Source organism: Nyctereutes procyonoides, unplaced genomic scaffold (genome assembly GCF_905146905.1).
Source record: "Nyctereutes procyonoides isolate TBG_1078 unplaced genomic scaffold, NYPRO_anot_genome, whole genome shotgun sequence".
Classification (NCBI taxonomy): domain Eukaryota; kingdom Metazoa; phylum Chordata; class Mammalia; order Carnivora; family Canidae; genus Nyctereutes; species Nyctereutes procyonoides.
In genome coordinates this window covers 47,528,248-47,543,409 of record NW_026575047.1, presented here as the reverse complement: position 1 = coordinate 47,543,409, position 15,162 = coordinate 47,528,248, and the positions used below count along the sequence as shown (strand labels likewise).

The following is a 15,162-nucleotide window of genomic DNA, read 5'->3' as shown; positions in this document are numbered from 1 at the left end:
TAAAATATCATACCATCTGTTCTCATATGTAAGAAAATTTGGCTGAACTGATCCAATTTACAACAAAGTTAAAATGAGTAGGTCTGGAATTCCTTTATCCTTAACCTTCAGTGGTTCAGTGTTGTAAGAAAAATACAGTTAGGGAAAGAGGAGAAAACATAGCAATTCTATGTTAAATTCTTGGCCCAATTTCTACCATCTTGTGTCACGGACTTGGTATGTTTTGAGGAAATTGGGGAAACCTCCTATGTTTGCATGCTTCTAAAAGAAATCACCTTCTATTTCAAATTAAGTGGATACTGAAGCCAAATGGTACAAAGATACCTTAATTTTGAATCTAGAAAGTAGGTCTGACCTGGAAATACTTATAAGCACAACTTTGAAATGGCAAAGGGTTGTCCAAAGTTCCAAATAATTGTGATTCTAAAATTGAATAGTGCTTTTTTAAGATCGTAGGAAATCATACTTTTATTTTGCACAAGATAAATGTTGGTTATAGTGTCTTCCCACCTTTGATTATAGCTCTGCTCAATTCTTGAAGGATACCAGGAACTTTCCAGAATGCTCGGTGAGAAGCGGAGTGGTGGCTGCCCGAGCTGTGCCCAGCAACGCGCTCCTTCCTGCTCCCCCACACTGGCCTCGGCCCTCTCACCGGCTATAGAAAATGGTGAAAGAAACCACTTACTATGATGTTTTGGGGGTCAAATCCAATGCCACCCAGGAGGAATTGAAAAAGGCTTACAGGAAACTGGCCTTGAAGTACCACCTGATAAGAATCCAAATGAAGGAGAGAAGTTTAAACAGATTTCTCAAGCTTATGGAGTGCTCTCTGATGCAAAGAAAAGGGAATTATATGACAAAGGAGGAGAACAGGCAATTAAAGAAGGTGGAGCTGTTGGTGGTTTGGGCTCCCCCATGGACATCTTTGATATATTTTCTGGAGGAGGCAGGGTGCAGAGAGAACGGAGAGGTAAAAATGTTGTACATCAGCTCTCAGTAACCTTAGAAGATTTATATAATGGCGCAACAAGAAAACTAGCTCTGCAAAAGAAATGTGTTTTGCGATAAATGTGAAGGCCGAGGTGGTAAGAAAGGAACAGTCGAATGTTGTCCCAATTGCCGAGGTACTGGAATGCAAATAAGAATTCATCAGTTAGGACCTGGAATGGTTCAGCAAATTCAATCTGTGTGCATGGAGTGCCAGGGCCATGGGGAACGGATCAGTCCTAAAGATAGATGTAAAAGCTGCAAGGAAGGAAGATAGTTCGAGAGAAGAAGATTCTAGAAGTGCATATTGACAAAGACATGAAAGACGGCCAGAAGATAACATTCCATGGTGAGGGAGACCAAGAACCAGGACTGGAACCAGGAGATATTATCATTGTTTTAGATCAGAAGGACCATGCTGTTTTTACTCAGAGGAGATGATCTTTTCATGTGTATGGATATACAGCTGGTTGAAGCCCTGTGTGGCTTTCAAAAGCCAATATCTACTCTTGACAACTGAATCATCATCATCACCTCTCATCCAGGTCAGATTGTCAAGCATGGGGATATCAAGTGTGTGCTAAAGGAGGGCATGCCAATTTATCATAGACCACATGAGAAGGGTTGCCTAATCATCGAATTTAAGGTTAACTTCCTTGAGAATGGCTTTCTGTCTCCTGATAAACTTTCTTTGCTGGAAAAACTCCTATCTGAGAGGAAGGAAGTAGAAGAGACTGATGAAATGGACCAGGTAGAACTGGTGGACTTTGATCCCAATCAGGAAAGATGGTGCCATTACAACGGGGAAGCATATGAGGATGATGAACATCATCCTAGGGGTGGTGTTCAGTGTCAGACTTCTTAATGGGGCCAGTGAATAACACTGCTGCTGGCATTTTATATGCAGTAGTGAATGAGTGAAGGACTATAATCATAGCTCACTACTTGCTATGGTTTTTGTTTTAATATTCAACTATAGTAGTGTTTGAAAAGTTAAATGAAGAATAAACTCAAATATAAAAGCTCAAAAAAATTCTTGAAGGATACCATATATATGAAATCCCCATTGTATTTATGCATGTATTTTGATATTATGCCACAAGTTTTTCAGTTCAAGGGAATATTAACATCCATGTATATGTTACTTTTAGATTAAATATAGTATATATCAATAATGAGAAAAATATCTAAACCATTAAAGAATTTGGTGGGAGCATATGGGAGTGATGATGAGTCTATAGAGAATTATTTAAATTTTTATAGCTTTAGAACTACTTTGTTTTTTCTCTTCTATAGTTGTATTATGACACTTAGCTTTAAAAGAAACCTCAACTTTGCAAAGTCATCCAAAATAGAAGATTCTGCTTATATTTCAGGTGGATGCCCCTTCATTCTTATATGTGCACACATCTACCCCAATTTTTCAGTATAACTACAAAACACATTTCACTAAAGTTTTCAGTTTTTTTTTAGAATCCTGAAATAATCCTACATCTAAACCTACAGAAAGTCCTTTGGTTCAAAGCCCTGAAATATCTGATGTTGCATATCACTCACCAAGGCCACTGATCTAGTTTTTAAAACTAGAAAACTTTGTTTTACTCCCTTCCAACTCCAAGATGGGACAGGCCAGGCAGAGCATACACTCCCACTTTTATGGCAAGCAGGTTGTCCTGCTGCAGATAAAACCCCATGCATAAAGGCACATGGAAGTGGGAATATCCTTTTAATGTTGGGATAATTTGAAAGATAATGTGAATAATTTAGATCTGAATTATCTGGTTGGGCTGTAATGCCAATTAAGGTAACCAGATAAATTATCCTAGGCTGATAATTTACAGTGAAGTAAAAGAAGCCAGGAGTTAAGATAAATACCTGAAGGATTCATTTATAAACTCAGTTAATAATGTTTTCAGTCCTAATTACTGAGTTTGGCTATATAAATAGTTGATCTATTTGCTGTATAATTATATAACTGCTTAATTCTCCATTCTGGGTGTTGAAAGAAATAAATGAAATTATATATAAATGGTTTTAAAGATTTATTTATTTATTTTAACAAGGGAAGGGCAGAAGGAGAAGGAGAGAGGGAATCTCAAGCCAATTCCTCGCTGAGCATGGAGCCTGATGTGGGGCTCAATCCCAGGACCATGAGATCACAACCCAAGTGGAATCAAAAGTCAGATGCCCAACTGACTGTGCCACCCAGGCAACCCTGAAACAGGATATTTAAAGAATTTAGTAGTATTTGCTCCACATATTTACCTTTATTCCCCAACATTGCATCCTTACCATGACCCACTAGTAGGTGGGCAGGTCTCCTGTAGGAAAAAAACAAACAAACAAGCAAGTTGCATCACAGCATTACCCAACATTATGTCATTTTATTCCATGCAAATTATGCTATAATTAATTTGGTCACAGACAATTCACAGATACAGCTACAGGCCAGAACTACATCTGGAAAACCAAAGCTGGACAATGAGCTTCTGAAACATCAATGAGTTAAAATATTTGGAACAGCATTTAACCAAGGGGCTAACATTTTATGGATGTATTGCATTGTGTGGTCTAATTTAATCCTCATAAGAATCTTCTAAGATTAAATGCACAATTTCATGGAAGACACAAAGTTTCAGTGAGGTGAAATAACATGCTCAAAGTCACAAAACTGTTCAGTGGTAGAAACAGATACTAACCCAGGCTTTTCTTGTCTCAAAGCCTTTATTCTTTCCAGTAAAGCTGTGCTTTCTTCAGATGCATTGCTATTCACCAAGGGGGCAAAGCATACATTTTAACAGATAAAATACATGTCATGAAGGAAGATATATATCTGGCTACATTTTACAGGTTGGCTTACTTTGAATTTTTCTGACAGCAACAAAAGATGCCATTAGCCTGCATTTTTCATGTTGGCCTTTAAATTAGATAATTTGCTTTTCTGAGTTTGAAAAAAAATACTGATCAGTGAATTTAGAGCTTTAAATTTCTACAGAATGGTGGGTCAGCCTCATATTAATTGTTTGCTGTGGCATATCCAGTCAGGTCTCACATTCTTCTAGTGGTCCTCTGGGGGAGACTCACAGGATCCTGTGTGATTGTGGGGAGGACCAGTGGGAATCCTACAGAGAAGACTGGAGGGGAGTGAGAAAGAGGATTTAGTGCAGTTATTCCATATTTGAATCTCAATGAGAACTTGCTTGGTTTTAAGGGATAGAAAAGTAGGTTTAAATTTCTTTTTTTTTCTTTAGTTTTTATTTTATTTTATTTTAATTCATGAGAGGCACACAGAGAGAGGCAGAGACATAGGCAGAGGGAGAAGCAGGCTCCTCACGAGGAACCTGATGCAGGACTTGATCCCAGGACCTCAGAATCATGACCTGAGCCAAAGGCAGATGCTCAACCACTGAGCCACCCAGATACCCCAAATTTCAACAGCAATCCTCATTAGGTATGTCTGTCACCTCTCTTAATTTGGTTTCATCATCAAGAAATCCAAAGCAGCTCAGTCTACCAGGCTCGTGATGAGGATAGAATGGAAGGATATATATGAAATTTCCCTGAAACATAAAATAAGAAAACACTGTACAAAAGTGAGGATTATTAGCGCCTGTCTGTTCCATTCCTGTTGCCAGGCAAAATCCTTGGCCTCCTGCCCTGACCACAACATCCTCCAAGACAGGCATGGTGCAGGGCAGAAACCGGAAACAGGCCACTTTCACATTATTTTAAAATTTGTTATGAAATTTTGCCAAAACTTTATAAATACCAGGCAGGGCAATGGGGTGTTGTACAGCATTCTTTCCACCTCATGAACCATTGTTTTTTGTTCTCAACGCGTAAGTTAAAATGCATTGAGTTGCAGTTGCTTAGCTGGGTCAGCTAGTGAAATGCCTGCTATGTAATGCTTGATTCTAGCCAATTATCTTTAGTTCCTCTCCTTTATTAGTGTTAAATTTGAATTACAAGGGGAAGGGTGGGAGTGGAGTGTGGACTATGCTTTAAATCTTGAAGACAGTGAATTCACTTATATTATTTTATTGTCCCTCTCTGTAACTACCATTGGTGTGAGGCCGTTGGTGACACTTTTGGCTGACTTGGAACCCATCCTTCTCTTTCTTGTGATCTACATTGTTTCCTAACAGCAGAAGATGAGCTTTCCTATTGCAAAGTTTGAAAGGAATAAAGAAAAAAACGCCACAACAATCTAAAACTTGTAGTTAACAAAATAAACTGCAGATAAAACCCCCGAAGGTCTTGGCAGCAAATGTTTCCCACTAAAATGGGACTCTGAGCTCCTAGTCTGAAACAAATTATGAAGGAGGGGGGAAAATCAACAGCTCTGGGGTGAAACTGGGGTTGGTGCTGCCTCATCATTTTTTAACCAAAAATAAAACAAGCAAATTTTGTTTAACTGCAGGTCAGAATAAAAAAAAATTAAAAAGTCCCTCATCTGTTCAGTGTAATTACTAACAGAGTGCAGTGTTACCAGCTGCAGGGTTCATGGATAAATGGAGAGAACCATAATTTTCTCTCCCTGGGGTTAAACCTCCAAACTTTGAGCCTGTGCCTCTATAGTATGCTTTTAATATACCATGAGAAGCCAAGTCAGAATGTTTTTAGTGTACGTCTCTATCCTTTTTCACCAGAATGAAATAATTGCATGTACATACAAGAGTTCAAGTTCTGGAGGAAAAATAAATGTATTTATTTCTCCAACATCCTCCATCACGACACTCTCCCCTTTCCCTAATGATGACAGTAGGGTTCCCAAGAAATGGGTAAAATTGGCTACACTTTAAACTTGTCAAATGTTGGCAGTTTCTTTCAAAATGTTCTTATTTCAGCACAACTAGAGAGGTTTTTTTCCTAGTACATTTCCCTTAATTTTTAAGCCCAAGTGTATATTAAGGAAAATTCGACTCATATGTTTCTGATTCATTTAAACTGAACTCATTGAACTTTTTTTTAAATAAAACATTTTGGTGTCCAAAAAAGCCCAGTGACTGTTCTTTAAAACCGTCTTTAAACCTTATTTTTATCTGCAGAAGGATGTCAGATTTGGGCTGAAAGGAAATGGAATTTGAGCTTAAAAGTCTCAACTTTGGTTTGAGATTGAACTCATCAGGTTCATGTGGGGTCTGAAATAGAAGTAGGAAAGCTGTTTTTTCACCTCTAGCTAGGCTTTTCTTACTGGGTAATATCACCTTGTCATCAGGATATAATCAGAGAAACACAGATTAAGTGAGGGGTGTAAGTATTCATTTCATAGTAATGGGAATGGTAGGCTGGAATTGTGAAGTAACAGAAGCTGTCCAAAACTCTTAAGAGTGTGTCCTGGATCTGCTTAACCTCCTCACTATCTCTACACTTGACCCAGATAGAAGGATAGATGTTCAAAAAAAAAAAAAAAAAGGACAGTTTGCTAGAGGCTTGATATAGATGAGTCAAATATACGTGATTCCACAACAGGAGAACTTCATGGAAGATCCACACCTGGACACACTATGTTTATCCCTTTCTGAAGATGAACTACTGGGGAATGTGTTCTTGGCATCTGGACCAAGGTCATCTTCTTGACAGCAATAAGAAGAGGATTTCTCCTTCTCTAATTCTTTATCATCGTTGCAACAATTCCCACTGAGAAAAAATCAAGCATATTTACCAGCTCAAAGCATACTCCTTCTGGGGAATGTTTCAAATCGAGACCTGAAATATAGATGACAATTAATTATATATAAACACGGATTTGGTTTGCATCTATATAGACCAAGTGAAAAAAAAGATGAACAAAATCGCCAGTTTTTTTTCCAATTAGAGTAGACAAAAATCCCTGAGTAGCTTTGAGTTTTGCTTTGTCACCAGTAAATGGCTTGTCAAAATTTCTCCCTTCAACCACGTCTTAGAATGCTTGAGAGCTGGAAGTATCAGGGTGCAGATCACAGTTTTGCACCAAGATCCATGATTTGGACAAGGTGTTAAAGTCTTCCTTTCCCTCTAGGAGTTGGAGGTAGAAATAACACCTACCTGGGCTTATTACAAAGTTTAAATTTAAATGAGTTAATATGCACTGATTAATTCAATAGCTGGCCCAGGTAAGGACTCAGGAAATATTACTACTGTATTTATTCAGTTCTGAGATTTCCCCACATTTTAAATACTCTTGAAATCAGACCATGTTTTACAATAGATAGTATTTTTTTTATTGCTGTTGTCCAGGTGGCGGTGTGGTTGCCACTTGCCTGCACAAGTGTAAACATCAAATATTCCAGCATCAAAACTAGCAAAATGGTTGTTAAGGATTGGAAAAAAAAAATCAGAAACTGTAGCGAGCCTCTCTTAATCATTAGGAGCCAAGTAGGCACAGAGAGAGGGCTCAGGGAGGTGACAAAGCAGGCATGTGTAGTAACTTTGGTGAAATAGGGGTCAAGAGGAGGCTAACTCTTCTTGTTGCAGAGCTGGCCTAGACATTCAGCACCATGGCTTTTAGTTATTTTCTTAAAAGATGATGTCACCATTTGTCTTGATGACATAGAGGACAATGCTGGAAATGAAAGCTCAGACATCCACTTCAATGATTTGGAGTAAAACATTGATTCAGTAGAGTCAGGCTCTGAATGCAAGAAGTTTTGGCATTCCTCAACTCTTTTATTTTGCATATATATATATATATATATATATATATATATATGTTTATACACACACACACACACAGACACATGCAAAAACAAGAGATGGTAAAAATTGGTCTGCATAGGTCTGAAAGTGCCCTCTCAGTAAATATAAAATAAATAGCCCAAGTGATAAGACAGGGCTTGGTGAGGATTGAGGGCAGTACTGAATGAAGTGACCGGAATGGGACCTGGCACACTAAGATATCTCTTGAAGACTTGCTAATTGTGGTAAACACGGTAGGATGAGCTCTGAATGGCCTGACTCGACCTGCTGCTCCAAACCAATCTTCTACTCTGCTCTACCATCCTTTCCAGGCACCATCCACATGCAAGTTCTTTGCACCTGAGGACACTCACATCTGGATTATTCTTCCCTTCTGAACTTGGCCTACAGTGGTAGATGTTGCTGATGCTTGCTCATGTTTCTGCTTCTCCTCCACTCTTTAACCACACAAAGGGCTTTCACTCAAAGTTAGCCATGGCATGTGATTGTGTGATTGGCTTTGGCTTTGTTAGGAAGCAACATGCTTTGCTTTCAAGTGAAAGCATTCTCTTTTCTATTTATTCCTGCCCACCACAGCAAAACAGGAAGCATTGTGTTGAGATTGGGATTTTGAGATAGATGAAGTATCCTGGAATGCCAAACCACCAGGTGGAGGATGGCTGCCCTTGTAGAATGGTCTGGACCTGCCACAAATTGTTCAAGGAATACACTTTTACATTTGGGGGATGCTTGATAGCACAGCATAACCTTACCTATGTTGGTTTAGCCCTTTCAAAGTTTGGATCTTGACTTGACAGTCTCTGTGTCAGCTTTCTCATCTCTAGAGCAGGAATAATACTAGATAATCTCTGTCTCTCACAGGGCCAAAGAGAAAAAAATGCATCTAACTGCTTTGAATAATAGCCCATAGTGAGTTTTTGATAAGTATTATTTTTACTATTTCTTGAGAAGTCTTTCTTTGGCTAGATCATATATCCTATTTTAGATGCTCATAGCCAGCCCCTTGTACTCTTCATGGCACCTGCATCAGTTAGAATTTTATATTTTTCTGTGTGCTGATGCGATGAAAGTGTGTTTCACTCAGCTTGATTTGAACTCTGTGAGGGCAGGCACCAAACTCACTTTCACTTAGTATTTTATCCTCAGAAAACAGTCCAGTGTCTATAGATGGGACATGTTCAGTAAGTATTTGTTGAGTGAATGATACTGAAAATTCAAACACAGCTTCTTGTAACAGAGGGTTTTAAATCTGAATCCATAAAGAAAATGGATATGGACACATTCTAGAGATATTTGGGAGAAAAACGTGAGAAGAGTAGCATCTGTAATCACCCAAACAGCATTTCCATGGAGTAAGGCAAAGTTAGTAAGAATTATACGGGCCAGAATTAGGAACTAGATGTCTTCCCTACTGGTTAATAAATTCATCTTGCTTTCTTTAATTTGTTCCAAATGTATAGTTTTATGCTCTTGAGTTAAGGTGAACTACAACCTTTCTCAAACAAAGCCAAGCTGTAGCACCCCAAATAATTATATCTTGTAAAACTGTTGACATAAAGACTTGAAAATGAAAATCAAAACAACATAAACAACAACAACAACAACAACAACCAAACTTCCTGGATTCTTCTCATATTTTTTTTCATCCTCTGTGCCTCTGACTCTGCTGAACCTTTGCCATGAATAGCTTTGCTCTGTCCTTTTAACAATAATATCTTAAACTTTTATAGTGCCTTATAGCTAAGCATCTCTAGACATTTTACAATAGCATTAAAATGAAAGCCAGTTCTTCTCTCAGAATTGCCATGGGGTCCACACTAAAAGCCAGCAGTTTGTGCCTTTATCCTGAAAACAAGAGGAGGCTGGTGGGCTGATAGAATAGAGGACAACCCTTGCCTTTTGCATCTTGGCTGGAACTTGCCCTTCATTTTGTGATGGTGGAAGACAGGAGAGGGGATGAGCATTCATCGGTATGGTAGGCTAAAAACTGGAGGATCTATTGCAAAACAGCTAAGGCTAAATCTGAGCTCTCCGCTCTCATACCCAAATCCTTCAGTCTTAGCTTTTTTTATTTTTTTGAAAAAGCAGAATCATGGTGGAACATTAGATTATTTGTAAGTGCAATCAAATATTTACATAACAGAAAACTAATTTCCTTCTTTAAGCAATTTCAAAATTTATGCTTGCAAATGTGAGAATATTTCTCTCTCCCAAAGCTGTTTTTACTTCATGTATATGATTGAATATAGATGTAAAAAATATATATATTTCATATAAATTTTACATAACTGTACATATGCATTGAATATATATATTATATGTATATAATATATATAATGTTACTGTTAAAAAAGGCTAGGCTAGGATTCATTGGGTCATAACCTAGTTTTCTTTTTTTTTTTTCCAATTACAATGATCTAATGGATAAAGCATAAGATTCAAAGCCAGAGCTACATTAGCAAAGTGAGGAGAGAATTAAGGCAATTATCTCAGTAATTAAGGGGACTGGCCAAACCTTTTTTGGCAGAGATGTCTAAATAAGTTGAGGAAAATCTGGGCTGGGGGAGGCAGAAACACTCGCATTTTCTGAATAAAAGCCTCATTTGGCCAATTTACTTTGACAATTGAACCAAAGTCACAAATTTTAACTTTTTCCTCTTAGCCAAAGGGATGCAGTGGTTTCCGTCATCAATAATTGATCACTTAGGCGCATCTCTCTCTGCGCAGCTGTAGACGAGGGAGGGGAGTAAAATTGTTCAACAACCCCTCGTCTTCAGGAACACACCAGCACATTCCATGAAGGCTTCGCCATACGGGATAATAAAGCTTACCTTTGCGGTGGGGGTGGGGCCGCATGCAGCCGATCCCCACCCAGGGATGGTGATGCGCGCTGGAGCACCCCCGCCCCAGGGAAGGATCCAACAGGATTTCTTAAATCCCTTTTACGATGCCTCTTCCGCCAGGGCGCCCCCGGGGCTTCAACCCAGACTCGAGGCCAGGATGCTCTCCTTCCTGGCTGGTGCCACGTTGGAGAGGGCAGGCCCGGGGCACAACTGTTTGCTTTGCCTCCGCTTTTACTGCTGAGCTTGTTTAGTTGTGGCTGCCTTTAAAAACGACAAATGTGTTCTAATTTTAGAGCATCATCGCAATAATTGTTTTTATTTCGGTGGTGAGGAAAAGTGAAGGAAAAACAGCTTGGGACTTAATAACCACCTTAGCCTGCAGCCTTCGGCTTTATTCATGCGATTTTTTATTTTCTCTCTCCCTCCCGGTGCACTCACCATCCTCTTTAAGGCATGGCCTTAAATTACCTTTGCAAAGGTTATATGTTTATTTACAAAGAGCTGGCTATGAACGGGCCTCGCCAGGCAAGAAGGGTGGCTTCTGGCAGTAAACATCTTCCGCTCTCCTAACACTGCTGAGGCCAACTGGACAAGGGAATTGTTAGTATTTCGGACATAGCATAGTTTATGGCTTCATTAACCATCTGACCTGTATTGTGTGCAAATTTCATGAAAGTATGATGCATATTTTATTCCCGGAGCTATGCTGCTCGGCAGCATTTTATTCTTACAGGGAATTGTAATAATATCTTTCAAGGTAAGAGTTTTCACTTTCATTCAACAAATGAGGAGTTCAGTCACACACAGGCAATGCGTTTATGGAGCACACACCTAGGCACGGATTATGTCCATGGTGAGGTCAGAAATGGCAATCCCAGGCCCGCTCACAGAGGTGTCTAAGTGAAAATAGAAACAAAACAAAATGGCAACAACAAACCACAGAAAAAGCTGACATGACAAGCTGGCTCACCAAGTAATACTATCATTAGGGTCTCAGATGTCTGGACATTAAAAAACAAAATAAAACAAAACAAAACTGGATATGTTTTTTTTAAATATAAAATTTTCAGATAAGCACTTGAGTTTACTTAACTAAAAATAAGGGGGGGAATGGACAATAATATTAGTTATATCTTGGAGCGCCTGAGTGGTTCAGTTGGTTAAGCATGTGTATGCCTTCTGCTCAGGTCATGATCCCAGGGTCCTGGGAGCCAGCACTGCATTCTGCACCCTGCTCCACTGGGAGTCTGCTTCTCCCTCTCCCTCTGCTGCTTCCCCTGCTTGTGTGCTCTCTCTCTCTCTCAAATAAATAAATAAATAAATAAATAAATAAATAAATAAATAAATAAATAAATGAAATCTTTAAAAATATTAGTTGTATCTTTATTCATAGCCAAATGTGGAAAACAAAATAAAACAAAATCCTGGTTTTCTTTTTTGGGGAGTGGGGAGTCAAAATAAATCCACATGTCACTAAAAAGTAATATATATATATATATATATATATATATATATATATATATAGTGAATTGTGTGTGTGTGTGTAAAAGTAGGAAAAACATAAACATGAAAAGTTGAAACCTGTGATCTGGGTTTTGTTCACATGGATAAATATGTATATGAAATGGGCATCCTAAAGATAAGTACTGGCCTTTTCCCTCTGTCCTGACCTTCCATAATTACATCAGCCTTCCAGAGGCAGCAAGCTTTCCCAAATGGATGCTCACTACAGCTAGCTGACTTATGTTCCTTCCAGAGTTCTCAAATGTGGAAGATGCTCTAGACTGGCAGGGCCATCCTTCCAGATCCCAACCTCTGTCTTTGCCATCATTATCACTCTGTAATATGTTAATTTGTATTTTTTTCCTGTGTGTGTGCTTGCACATCTTATTTCCTTAGTTATGCCCAGAAGCTTTGTGGGAGCTTAAAGGGTATCTTTATTGTATTCCTTTTTAGCATTTAGCATTTATCTACCTTTCTCATAGTAGGGTCTCAATACCTAATGTTTATTTGGCGGATATTTTTTTTGTGTGTGTGTGTATGTTATGAACACTTTATGTTAAAGTATGAACAGATACCATATCTACAAAATTTAAGTTTCTGTTCCAATAAACACTCTATTTTCTTAAAGCTAGAGAGGTACAGAACGTCATGACCTGCACACCAACCTGCGAGATTCTGGTGTTTACACGGGGCAATCATAGACGTGGATTTCCTGGTCATCACCCATGGACACAATCTTTAAGCCATTTCCATTGTATTTTACTCTCTAGACCTGATCCTGGTGATCGAAGAAGGTGTGAACACAGGTTCTTGTTCCAACATCCCAAACTTTCACACTTTTATCAGATGAACTGGACATAAAGTGGGTGTCATCAGGACAAAAACGTAACATTCAGCACCCATGATGCATGGCCACTCAGCGTGCCAGCCAAATTGGCATGTTGTACATCATAGATCTTGACGTAGCCATCATCTGATGCAGTGACCAGGAGCTGAGAATCCGGGGAGAATGTCAGGGAACGGATAGGCATAGCATGGCCTTCCAGCATGTGCAGAAGTTTTCCAGTTGCAATATCAAAATATTGATGATCCTATTCATGGATCCACTGGCCAGATACTTCCCATCAGGGCTATATGCAATACTAAGAATGATTTTTCCTCTGTGTCCAGAGAATATTCCTTTTTCCCACTTTCCACACCAAAAATGTTCATTTTCCCCACATGAGTTCCTGTGGCCAGATACTGGGAATCAGGAGAAAAGGCCAAAGTCCAGGCATCCACTGGTCCTGCATCTATAGATTTTATCTGTTTGCCATTATCCAAGTCCTAGAGATGAATATGAGCATCAAGAGAACTGGACGTAGCGATGGGCAGCATGTGGCTGATGTCCACAGACATTGATGTCCCTCTAGACTCCGTTCTAGGTCCAGCCTCTCATCACACCACTTCCAGACCTTCACTAGGTCATCCAGGGACCCTGTAACCACTGTCTCAGAGTTTTCTTTCTTGTTTGTTCCCCAGGCAACCGACCAAATGGCATCATCATGGGCTTGCTCTTGTTTGAAGAGAATACTGTACTGGTCGGTCATTTCTTCAACCAAGGAGGAAGGCTACAGGCCAGACAGTTCGCTGCCCTGCCGGCTGCCCAGCCACCAAACTTGTCTATTTGACTGATATTAAGTCAAATAATGATTAACAAAGGCCCAGTGCAGTGTCCGGTGCTTAGTAAGTGTTCAATAAATGTTAGCAATGTAGTCAGGTACTTAACAAAGCAGAGGAAAAAGAAATATTTCAGTACCCTGCTTGCTTATAACTTGCATAAATGAACATTTGACAGAAAGCCTGGTTTGTCCTCTTCAAATAAAATGATCACTTAATCTTTCTAATGCATTTACTTTCTTTCCTTTATTATTAAACACTGAATACTTCTTTACCTAGCGGAAGCCTCGGCAATCCATCCAGTTCTTTCTAGTGATCTCTGAGGACAAATTATACATTTTCCAGATTGCTGTCGAGAAACCTGTCACTTTTTCAATCTCCCACAGCTGTGCATGGTGCTGGAGCATCTCAATGGGAGCTGCTGCTCCCTGATGCTTCCCAGCTGCAGGAGGCCCAGTCTGATGACTCTTTTTGAGACTTTTATAGCTCATATTCTCCCTTAGTGGGGTTCTGCTTAACTATACCTTCCTAATCATCACAATTAAAAAAAATCATTAGAACCTTTCAACTTATGTTGGAATATATAAAATGCTTGTTTGTGCAGTGCCTTGAACAAAATGCTAACCTGACAGATTTTATTTATTTATTTTTCTGTGTGGATAGATTTTCCTCCCCTCAACTCTCAATTCATTGCAAATGGGGCATGGCCATAATGCCCTGAGGATCATTATGACCAATGGGAAAACTTCCAGAAATTTAGTAATGGACCAAGTCTGCACAGGACAGTCGGAAAGTCGGTTTCCTTAGAACATGAGGTGATGTAACACAGATAAATCATGCCTCAGTTTGTTTCTTTCTTTTTCTTTTCTTTTCTTTCTTTCAATCTTTCTTTCTTTCTTTCTTTTTTTTTGGATAATTGAATGGAGACAAGTTTGCTTTTAAAATTTTCATTGTGCTTTTCTCCTGCAAGCTCTGCTGTCTTTAACAGATCATTAATAGGTTATATCAGAGTTATTAATAAACCCCCTAATGAGATCTTTGCTTTAGAGAAACAGAAAATAATTTTTATGGCTGAAAACGGGGAAATCCCATTTCCCAGTGAATTATAGGCTTTTAAAGTGGCATGGTAGAACTGATCTAGCAACCCAGTGGTAAATAGTCTCCATGGTGGCAAGAGGATTGTGCCCCAAAGCTCATTAAAGGGATTGAAACTTCCCAAGGAGTGAGAGATTCCAGGAAATAAAAAGCAGAGAAAGATTGTCAGGAACTGAAGATTGAAAAGATATCATGAGGGAGAAACCAATTTTCTCTTGATACTGCCTATCAATTTACATTTGGTTTGTGTAGGTTGCACACTGAGCAAATTTAGAGAGTGTTATTCACATATGAATATGTGTGATTGTGCCTCCTCAAGATTTGCAGTGCACAGCCCTTTACCTTTCTCCATTCTGTTACACTGATCTTAAAATGATAACCATGAGGATCCTGAAAG

General features: G+C 39.0%; 2 pseudogenes; one reads left to right on the top strand and one right to left on the bottom strand.

The window, feature by feature from the left end:
* Positions 1-664: 664 nt before the first annotated feature.
* On the top strand, positions 665-1,887 carry LOC129510106 (dnaJ homolog subfamily A member 1-like; annotated as a pseudogene).
* A 10,806-nt stretch (positions 1,888-12,693) lies between these two features.
* LOC129510477 (SKI8 subunit of superkiller complex protein-like) lies at positions 12,694-13,656 on the bottom strand (annotated as a pseudogene).
* Between the last annotated feature and the right edge of the window lie 1,506 nt (positions 13,657-15,162).